Source organism: Odocoileus virginianus, chromosome 24, assembly GCF_023699985.2.
Source record: "Odocoileus virginianus isolate 20LAN1187 ecotype Illinois chromosome 24, Ovbor_1.2, whole genome shotgun sequence".
In the NCBI taxonomy this organism is placed as follows: Eukaryota; Metazoa; Chordata; class Mammalia; order Artiodactyla; family Cervidae; genus Odocoileus; species Odocoileus virginianus.
The window spans coordinates 2,538,315-2,550,175 of NC_069697.1; positions in this window are offsets into that span (position 1 = coordinate 2,538,315).

Genomic DNA, 11,861 nt, shown 5'->3' on the forward strand with positions numbered 1-11,861 from the left:
CATGGATAGAAGAGATTACAGTTCAGTTTTTATTAAAATTAGTAAAACTTTCAATTTTTGTCTTAAGCAGATATGACACAACAACTATGATGGCTTACTTGCTATTTTTATAGTTATTTTTCTGACAATCTCAGTACTTAAAATTTGACTGCAAACTATAAATGGAGTTCTATGTTATCCACAGTATTACAACTCTTGGGTCATCAGGGAAACTTGTAAAATCAGAGTTTCCTCCTGTGTATTTTGTCTCACATGGTACTGTTTCTGATACTAAGTAAGAAGAACAGTAGGATTCAGCAAGTCAGACAACTGAAAAATCAAAGTTAGTATAATGAACACAACAATGAATACTTTAACCTTTGTGATGACAAAATGGCTAAAGTATGTTACCAAGTCAGATTAGAGATTGTAGATTTACTAAATCTTATAGAAATTGTTTGAGGCATGTAGCCAAACTTTATAGTAGATAGATAGAGAGAGACAGAGATGATAGATAGATAGTAGATAGATAGATAGATAGATAGATAGATAGATAGGGGTAGATGCTTTTTGAAAGAAATGGTGTTTTATTTACTTGTCTTTGGAGTAAATTCAGTTACTGCCAATCCTTGAATCTGACTTCTTTTCTCCAATTCCATTCAAAACTCCTATCTTGATATCCTAGCTCATGCTACCTTACTTTGCACAATATTATAAACTATTATGGGGAAAAATGAAAGTCTTCTCTATTTTCATTAAATAGATATTTATCTACTTAGTTTTAAATTATTATGTTTAATTCTGTCTAAGCATCAGATGATGAAGATGAACTTTTATGGTATTTTCACAATGATTTTTACCATAGAAAAGTGGTAAGCAGTATATGGTGCATGTCAATATTCACAGTTCAAACACTAGACCTTGCCCTCTCAACTAGTCAGGCATAGACTAAAGTATTAAAATATTGTGAGGAATGTACTTGAGAAAGAAAGTGATCAAATGTTATCTCAATATATTTAGATATGATTATATTAATTGGAAAGAGAAGTAAGAGGTATTATACATGAGACATCAATTTAGCATACTATTTCATAATTGTATTTTTTAAATTTGACTCCAGGACACTCTGGGAACAGCAGTTGATTTATTCTGTATTTATTTAAGTCCTAGATGTCTAATCTCCCAAACTGGCACACATATGGAAGAGAAACAGCAGCTAAAAATGATAAGGGGATAGTACTGAGTGCATTTCAGAATAGAACCAGGGCAGGAATAAATACTGGGCAGCATAAATCCTCAAGTCTTTTGGATTTGTAAAAGCAATGTGCAGTTCAAGAAGATTGTAGAATGCCACTTTTTCTACATTCTCCTTAATTTTCAGCCACATGACTTCTATCATATATGTATATGTCATATACATATATATGTACATCCACACATACTATATTATACGATAGCATTCTTTCACTCCCATTTTTGTTTTTCTAATTAAATCTTCAATAAATAGGAAAGTAAGCCACTATCCAAGAATTTTTTTAATGGAATACAAATAAAGCATTGTATGTCCTTTTACTCCTTATTTATTACGAGAATTGACTCTGCAAATTTAGATATTTTTGAAGAATGCTTTGTCCATAAATGAAACTCATTGTAAATTGTGAAACTCTCTCTACATATGTGTGTGTATGGTGTGTGATAGGCAGAATAATGGCCTCTCAAAGATATTCATATCCTAATTCCAGAACATAAACTTATGTTAAATGGCAAAGAGGAATCTAGGTTGGAGCTGGAATTAAGTTTGTCAATCAAGTGTTTATAAAATAGGCAGATTATTCTGGAGTATCTATGGTGTGTTAGTCACTCAGTTGTGTCTGACTTTCGTGACCCCATGAACTGTAGCCAGCAGGCTCCTCTGTCCTTGGGATTTGCAGGCAAGAACACTGCAGTGGGTTGCTATTTCCTTCCCCAGGGGATCTTCCCAACTCAGGGGCTGAACCCCGGTCTCCTGCATTGCAGGCAGATTCTTTACTGTCTGAGCCACTATGGAAGCCCATCTGTGGTAGGCCCACTGCAATACAAGGGTTCTAAAAATGGAACCCTGAAGCATAAGTTAAGTCAGAGTGATGGCTAAATCTGAAGATGAAGGAAGGGGCCATAAGGCAAGAAATACAAGACGGCTCTGCTGCTGCTAAGTCGCTTCAGTCATGTCCGACTCTGTGCAACCTCATAGACGGCAGCCCACCAGGCTCCCCCATCCCTGGGATTCTCCAGGCAAGAACACTGGAGTGGGCTGCCATTTCCTTCTTCAATGCATGAAAGTGAAAAGTGAAAGTGAAGTCGCTCATCAAGAGGCTCTAGTAGTTGGAAAAATCAAGGAACCAGAATTCTTCCCTCATGCCTCCAGAAAGAAAGCAGCACTGCAGGACACTTTAATCTTAGCCTGCTAAGATGTTTGTTGACTTCTGACCTACAGAACTTCAAGATTATAAATTTGTGTTATGTTAAGCAACTGTTTTTGATGATTTGTTAGAGCAATGATATAAGGGTAGCATCGTATCTTTGTTTAATAAATGCATCACCATTACATTAAACTTCAGGGGTAATCAACTTAAAATGTTTTAATAACCATTTGAAATTCTACTTATTTTAACTTATATAGTTTTCTTGTATATATATCAAGGTAATAGCTTTACATATAACAGAGATTACACATAAAATAAAGTACCATTTAAAAAATCTGCTTTATATTCCACTCAAGAAACATTAGCCAGTAAGAGTGATTTTGAACATTATTGCCACTAACATAATACTTTGATAAAGTTTTGATAACCTGTATCTTCAGTAAAAACTAATTTTAAAAACTTTAATGATTGACTATTTTGAAATTTCGCTGTACAAAACATGTCCTTTCTATAAGTCCTTTTGTTCTATGACCTCCTTCCTACTTTGTAAATCCTTCTCTCAGAATTTGATTAGTGTGTAGGAAAATACATATTTCATATAAGTGTTTAGAATTTTCCCTACTTTATTTAGACTTTTGTAAAAGAGTTTTTGAAAATGTTCATTTTCACAACAAATTCTGGAGCCTATAGTTCTGCAGGCTGGATTCTATATTTCTCCCTGTTCTGTGACAAATTTATATCATGCATTCTATAGTAAATTTTGCAGCATGCTGCAGCAGGCAACATGGTACCTCTTACCACATCTATTAATTTCCAACAGTATTTTTCCTTAACCGTAATTTATACAAGGCTCTATATTATTTATCACCAACTCTCTATCGGTCATCTAGTTTAGGAATGTTTATTGCTGTTTATTTGAATGAAGGTAACAGAAGAGCAGTAAGGCCTTTTAGTATGAATGTTAGACTTTTGGGAGGATACATTATTATCCTCTAAGAAAGTTGAGGTTTGGTGACTGACTTGCATAAATTGTTGGCAAATGCAGTGAAACATTGTGGTTTAAATTGTTGCTCAATAAATAAACTTCCAGATATATATCTATGCCTATTTCATTTTGAATATATATAATTTCAAATATATATAATTTGTGTGTGTATATATATATATATATATATATATATATGTGTGTGTGATTAACCTAGTAGGATTAAAGCAACATGTGCTTAAAGCACAACCTTCCCACTTCATTTTCAAAGTTATAGGAACTGGTCTTCCAAAGAATTCACAAGAATTCATTTACTCCACTGAACACACATTACTTTAAATAATCATTAATGAAGGCTGGTAAGAATCAGTTACACTGGGATAAAATATTAATCTGGAAATTATTCACAACTGCAAACTAAAAAGTAATCTTCAGTTATATAAAGGGATAATTTCAGAAAGGGATAGAAAATTATTCAGTAGTAAGGAAATTGTGAAGGAAACCATTTCCCAGTATGAACTGTATGGTATTGAACTGTAAATGTACTCAGCCTAGCCTTATTATCTTACCATTATCCTACCTTTATGGAAATATAGATAACTAGTTTAGAGTATGTATTTGAAAAGCTTGTGAGGATATAACTTTTCACTGAGTGAGACATTATGAAAAAGATAAGATAATACAATACTTTGGATCTATAAGCCAGAAATTAATCCAGTGTGAAAGAATAGCATCAAAGGCAAAGTTCTTTGCTACTTACAATTATCTAAGTATTTATTAAGCTTATCACCTACATTCTTAAATTGTCATTCTTGAGGACCAAAAATAAGCCAAATTGTGTTTACATTTACATTACATTTTTCTTTCTCAAGTCTTTCACTTGACATTAGAAGCTCATGTTCCAGTCAACTCATTATTATGGAAGTGCTTTTAAGTAGATATAAGCATGACACAAATTCTCACCTTTATAGATAGGAACTGGAAATAGATGTTAATTTGCTAATTGCTATTCCCCTCTCTCCAATTTGGGAACTTGTCGTTTGATTTACAAATCATCAGGTTCAATCCCATTAATTGAGTTCTTTTGGAATACACTCACTCCTTATAGGAACCCTGCAAATTATTTTTAAATATACTAATGCAATATATCCTGTTTCCATGGTCTTTGAAAACAGTCTTACATGGCTATGTCAATATCACTATCTGTTCAAGAACTTTTATAAATAAAATTCTTCTTTTGTCCTACATATGAATAGTTGAGACCAGTTGGTTTTCTCTGTTCTTTCCATCATTGTTTAAATAAATGATGTAAGAGCTCTTTGTTACAGTAAATGAATAAAGAATCACAATTTAATTATAGTGTAAATATAAAACACATAAAGTCCACAGAGTCCTTTAAGGGACATCTATTTGAAACATAGCCTGTTCATTTTGTTTATAGGACTTAACATCAAGATTTATAAAAGGGCCATACTTCGTGACCCCCTAAATATATTACCTACTAGTTTTGTTGATGAAAAGTAGTGATAATAGCATTCTATTAGATACTGTAGTTTTCCTGGTGACTCAGTGGTAGAAAATTTGCCTGCCAATGCAGGAGACGCAGATTCATTCCCTGGGTTGGGAAGATCTCCTGGAGAAGGAAATGGCAACCCGCTCCAGTATTCTTGCCTGGGAAATTCCATGGTCAGAGGAGACTGATGGGCTCCAGTCTATGGGCATGCAGAAGAGTCTGACAACCAACCAACCACATTAGATAGCATAGAGTTCATACTTACTCTAAAACTTTTAGAATATATATTTGTTTTGATTTCAAACTTTAAAGATGTCTTTTTGCATTAACAGCTTCATTTCAGGTTAAAGGCATATTGTTAAAGTGGGAACTAAAACCTATCTTTTCAACATTGTGCTACAGGACAGAAAAATTTTTAAAATGCACACTTCTATTTTTATCAGTATGTATTGCATTCACCCAGGAACTGAAGACACACTTTTTTCAACTCTGGTTGTCAAACACTAATCCTGAAAATATCCTTGTAATTTGCTATGCTGTTTAATTAAAATGACAATTAAGTCTTATCCACTGTTCATAACACTAGGGAAAAATGACAACAGGCTGAAACACCTCCTACTCCTCAAATGAATGTACACTCTTATGTTGGCTATGATTATTAGTCCAGTGAATTCCTTTTACAGTAATCTGCTTTCAGTTTCCTCTCATAGTATTAAAGATATGATAATAATACTTTATATAGCACACTGTGGTTTTCATGTCACTATTAAATACATTTTATTATAGCCTTCCAATAATCACACAAAATGTACTTACTAATAATTTCTGCTGTATCAGCTAATAAACATTTGAAGAGGCTGATGATTCAATGAGAGCACACAATACTCTCCATGCAAGGAAACTTTCTTTGGCAAGTGGAAAGTCAGAACTGCAACTTACCCTACCCTAGTGTCGTTCCAGTAAATCACCCTCACTTTATTTTTTTTTTTTTCACCCTCACTTTAAAGACAGAAAGGAAAATCTCTTTGTCAATAAAGCTTTTTAGAAAGGGAAGACATTGGGGAAAAAAAGACTAACTTCAATCAAGCTGAAGAGAATTTCAGCTAGGTCAGACCTGAGATATTGGACTTGCACAAATGTAAAAGCTGTGTAGTGAACAAATGACTAAGCATAAGCAAGTATTATGCTTCCTAGGTAGTGCTAGTACAGGAGACATAAGAGACATGGGTTCGATCCCTGGGTCAGGAAGATCCTCTGGATGGGGGCATGGCAACCCACTCCAGTATTCTTGCCTGGAGAAGTCCATGGACAGAGGAGCCTGGGGAGCTAAAGTCCAGGGGGTCGCATAGAGGTGGACACGACTGAAGCGATTTAGCATGCATGCAAGCCATTATTTAACTAGTTATCTGGCACTGAGCAAGTGCTCAAATGTAAATCTTCAATTTTCTTACCTATAAAATTGAAGTACTGCTGCAATAATCCATACCTGATGTGAAATTCTATGGATCAAAAGCAGAACTAATTGAGTCCCAGGTATTACCTTCATCTGGAAAATCAGATATTTTGTCAGTAATATCAACCATACTTAATGATTGGTTATTGAGCACTTAGTACACACCACACAGCATGTTAAAGCCTGTTCATTCATTTAGCTATTGAAGATACATAAGTGAGGCACATTATTATCTTCACATTACGTGCGAGGAGAATAAAATTTCAAGTTTAGGTAACTGAACCCTAAATCACTCAACTGGCAGGTCATATGAAGCCAGAATTTGAAATCAGTTATTTTTCTTACTTTGAAGATTCTGCTCTTAAATTAAATATCTGGTTTTTTTTTCTTCTTGTGATTGTAGTCTTAAAATACTATTCTAATGCTTCTTAATTTTTTGAAAGAGATTATTAATTCATTTGGCAGGTGTACATGCTAAGTTGTGTCAGTTGTGTCTGATTCTGTGTGACCCTATGGACTGTACCCTGCCAGGCTCCTCTATCCATGGGATTCTCCAGGCAAGAATACTGGAGTGGGTTGCCAAGGCTTCCTCTTGGGGATCTTTCCAACCCAGTGATGGAACTCAGGTCTCCTGTATTTCAGGCAGATCTAGTTTAATCTGCTTAAAATAAAAATATAAATGCAAAATATTTCAGAATGCTTAATTTTCTATTACTCATCCATGGCATCAATGTGGCTTTAAATTAATTAAATTTCTGTCAGGGCAAAAATTTTAATAGAATAGTTATTATTTACATATGGATTGGGAGTTTGACTTTTTTCATACAGAATTAGTTTATAAATGGACTTCAAAAATTCTACGGCAATTTCAATGAACATATAGTAAGAACATTATTGTTACTAATCTTTACACTATCATTTATTTAAGTCAATAGATAATTTTTTAAACAGTTTTTGATTTACAGAATGATTGAGAAGATAGTGCAGCCATGTCTTGGCTATTGTAAATTCTGTTGCTATGGACATTGGGGTACATGTATTTTTTTGAGTTAGTGTTTTCATCTTTTCTACATATATACCCAGTAGTGGAATTGCTGTCTCATATGGTAGCTAATTTAGTTTTATGGTGGAATATCCTATTAAATTGATGTACCACAGTTTGTTCATCCATTCACTTGTTGAAGGACATTTCTGCAATTTTTCCTTTCTGCCATTTTTTTTTTTTTTCACAACTGCTATAAACATTTGTGTTTAGTTTCTTGGGTAGACTTAAGGTTTTAATTCAGTTGAGTACATACCTAGGTATGTGATGACTGGAACATGTAGTTAGACTATGTTTAGCTTTATATGAAACAGCCAAACTGTCTTCCAAAGTGGATGTACCATCTGGCATTCACGTCAGCAGTGAATGAGAGTTCCTGTTGCTCCATAGCCACTGTAGCAGCTGGTATTATCAGGTTTTTGTTTTGCTTTTATTTTTAATTTTAGCTATTCAATAGGCAACTAGTATCTAATTTAGTTTGAAATTCACTAATGGCATGATTCTGGGCATCTTTTCGTGTTTGTCATCTATGCATCTTCATTGATAAAGTGTCTGTTTAGATCTATTGCCCCTTTTAAGATTAGTTTGTTTTTGCATTATTCATTTTTAAGAGTCCTTTTATATTTTAGATACAAGTCCTTTATAGGATATGTAATTTGTGAATTTTTTATTCTAAGTTTTGGCCTGTCTTTTTATTCTCCTAAGACAATATAATATCTAATAAAAGCATTATTGGATGCCTCACACATTTCAGTAAAAATAACATCACTATCATCTTTCTGATGTCATTTAAATTAATTGTTGCTGAAAGTAATATAAAAGAGAGCTTCAAATTGTTATTTTTTTAATAAAATTATAGCCTGTAATGTTGTAACTTATTTTATCCCAAAGATCTATGACAAAATATTTAAGATCTCAGGAAGAAGAATATAAATCTGCATTGGACATAAGTATATATTTTATAATCTACATATCATGTACATATATATAAAGAAGTTAGTACAAACTTTCTGTTATATATTCAACATTGATATTATATTAAATATATGGTATAATAGTACAATATTTTCTCATCATTTGTTTGAGAAGCAAGAGTAGCATCAAAGCATTACTACAAATTTAAACTGTCATTCAATTCAAATTAGACCTCTACCATTTTTTAAGAGGCAGATATCCAGGGATAAGTCTAGCTGCAATCCCTACATTTTCCAATTTCCAAATAATTTATCAGGTCAGTGTACCTCAGAAAATATTTGATGGTTAAACTCTCAAGCCACAGAGTTTCTTGGGTTCAAATTTCTTCACTCAGCAGCTGGGTAGGGAAGTAAAATTTGCCCCCTGAAATGTGTTTCTTGGCATAAGGATTAATTTACACTGTGCTTTTTTTTTTTTTTTTGAAGAAACAGAAGACCTGGAAAGTTTTTTGATATCTATGCCTTAGATATTAAGATCTCAGAAAGAAGAATATAAATAACCGTTGGACATACACTTTGGCCACATGATGGCCAAGAGCCAACTCATTGAAAAAGACCCTGATTCTGAGAAAGATTGAGAACAGGAGGAGAAGGCAGCAACAGAGAATGAGATGGTTGGATGGCATCACGGACTCAATGGGTATGAGTTTGAGCAAGCTCTGGGAGTTGGTGAAGGACAGGGAAGCCTGGTGTGCTGCAGTCTATGGGGTCACAAAGAGTCAGACATGACTTAAGAGACTGAACAATAATTAAACCTGTGTTTTACATTTCCTTGTGAATTGCCTTCCTTTTCTTTTAAGTCCCAAAGTCCCTAACCCCTTTTGTTTTAAGCTGAAGATGGTATTCAATGTGAGGATTTTGGCCATTTTTAAAAGTTACTCAGTTTTTCCCAGGTCTCTCCCAAATAACATGTTATTAATCTTTTGTTTGATTTTTCTCCTATTAACCTTTCTCATGCTAGTTTGATTCTTAGACCAACAAGAAGAACCTAGAAGGGTAGGGGAGAATGTCTTCCTTCCTGAGAGTGTACGACCTTAGACAAGTTACTTAAGCTCCCTGTGCTTCAAGGGTAAAATAATGATGATAATCTACTTGATTTATAGATTACAGTAGAGATTGAAGTAAACTGTTTAGAATAAAATGTTCAGTGCCAGTCACCTTATATAGTTGTAAAATATTTGGTTAGAATCTCCCACCTTAATATTTGAAGCTTGAATCATAGTCTAATAACTTTAGTATCACCTGCAAATTTGTTGGAAATACAGAATCTAAGACTCAACCCCTGATTCATGAAACAAGACCTAGGATTTACATTTGAACAAGATCCCCAGCTAAATGCTGTGTAACTTGTTTTGAGAAGCACTGCTAGGCATTATTTGTCTCTAGCTCATTCATCTCCATCAGAATTTTTCTGTTAGTTTCAATTCAACAGGCCTTTAGTTTCAGATTTATGAGGTTACAGATAGTTAATCTAATAAGTGACAGCAATAGTGTATATCAATCGGGAATAATATATTCATGAGAGCAGGAGAGCAGCTGACCTTTTTTATTGCAGTCAGTTCAGTTCAGTTCAGTCACTCAGTCGTGTCCAACTCTTTGTGACCCCATGAACCGCAGCACGCCAGGCCTCCCAGTCCATCACCAACTCCCAGAATTTACTCAAACTCATGTCCATTGAGTTGGTGATGCCATCCAGCCATCTCATCCTCTGTCGTCCCCTTCTCCTCCTGCCCTCAATCTTTCCCAGCATCAGGGTTTTTACAAATGAGTCAGCTCTGCACATCAGGTGGCCAAAGTATTGGAGTGTCAGTTTCAACATCAGTCCTTCCAATGAACACCCAGGACTGATCTCCTTTAGGATGGACTGGTTGGATCTCCTTGCAGTCCAAGGGACTCTCAAGAGTCTTCTCCAACACCACAGTTCAAAAGCATCAATTCTTCTGTGCTCAGCTCTCTTGATAGTCCAACTCTCACATCCATCCATACATCAGTGTGATTTTTTTTTCCTAATTGAATTAAACAATGATAAGAAGAGTTCTATTTCTTGGCATTTTTTAATTGAAAAAATATTCAATTAAACAAACTAAAATCAGTTAACAGTTGAAAATATGTAGCCCCTTAACCTTAACTAAGCAGCTGTTTCCCCATCTATTGGTAAGTAGCCCTGCAATCAAACATTTTGATAAGAGTAGATAAACTGGTGCACTCTTACCATAACAGTGGAAAATATTAAGAATTTTCTTTTTCTACTTTAGTACAATGTTTTATTTTCCTGTGTTTTTGCAACTTCTAGATGAAGATTTCTGGTGAAATTCCTTGTGTTTATTTTTATTATTTTCTTTCTTAAAATATTACAGTACTTAGCCTACCTTTTGATAAATAATCAGGATTATCCCTTGATGGCAATTTTACAAATTGAGAAGTTGATCTAATGAAGTATCAAGCTTTTCCCAGCAAGGGTTGGAGGGACCTCTCACCTTGGAACCACAAAAACTTGGCTTTAGCCCCACTGCTTCCTCTGATTGAGTGCACAACCTTCCGGAACCCCTTAATCATGGTAAGACTCAATTTTCTCTTTCATAAAGTCTTGAAGCTCCAGGAGGAAGGTTCTTTTAAAGTAACTTCTAGAGCAACAGTTCTACTTTTCCATGAATCTTGTCTTAAGTCAAAATAATACATTAAATTGTTTCCCTGTACCTGTCACAAGTTTCTACCAGTAGTTTTTACAGCTTGTGCTAACTGGACTGAAGATTGACTGAGCAAAACATTCATTTTTGTTCCTTTACCTGATATACATCACTAAACAAATAGTTGTTTAGTATTTCAAGTAACTTCTGGGACATTTTATTAAAGGTAAAGATCACACATATGGATGGTGAATGAAATTGCTACAAACAAATTTTCTGAGCCACCAGGGAATCCCAACTTTTATAGCACTTACTTCCAAAACTATGTGTACTTCAAAAAATTGGATAATTTAAACCAAACAAACAAATAAAATATATGATTCACACTAAATGCAGTATGAGGACAGAATGCCATACCTAACCCTGAAGAACTGCCTCCAGGCACATCAGTTAAATAGTTTGTACCAATAGTAGTTTGAATAATAGGCACTCAAAAATATCAAGTTCTGATGTCTGGAATTTGTAAACGTTACCTTATTTGGAAAAAGGAACTTTGCAGATGTAATTAAATTAAGGCTTTTGAGATAGGGAGGTTTCCCTGGGTTATCTGGGTGAGCTCTTAAATGCCATTACACATAATTTATAAGAGAGAGCCAAAGGGAAAAAACACATATACAGAGGAGAAAGAAATGTGAAGATATAAGTAGAGACAGAAGTGATGTGACCAGAAGCCTAGGAATGTCTTGACAACTACCAGAAGCTGGAAGAGGCAAAGGATGGATTTTCCCTTAGGGTAATGGAGGGGTCACTAAACAAATTTAGTCCTGCTAAATAAATGTCAAATTTCTAGATTCCAGAAATATAAGTGAATAAACTTCTATTTTCT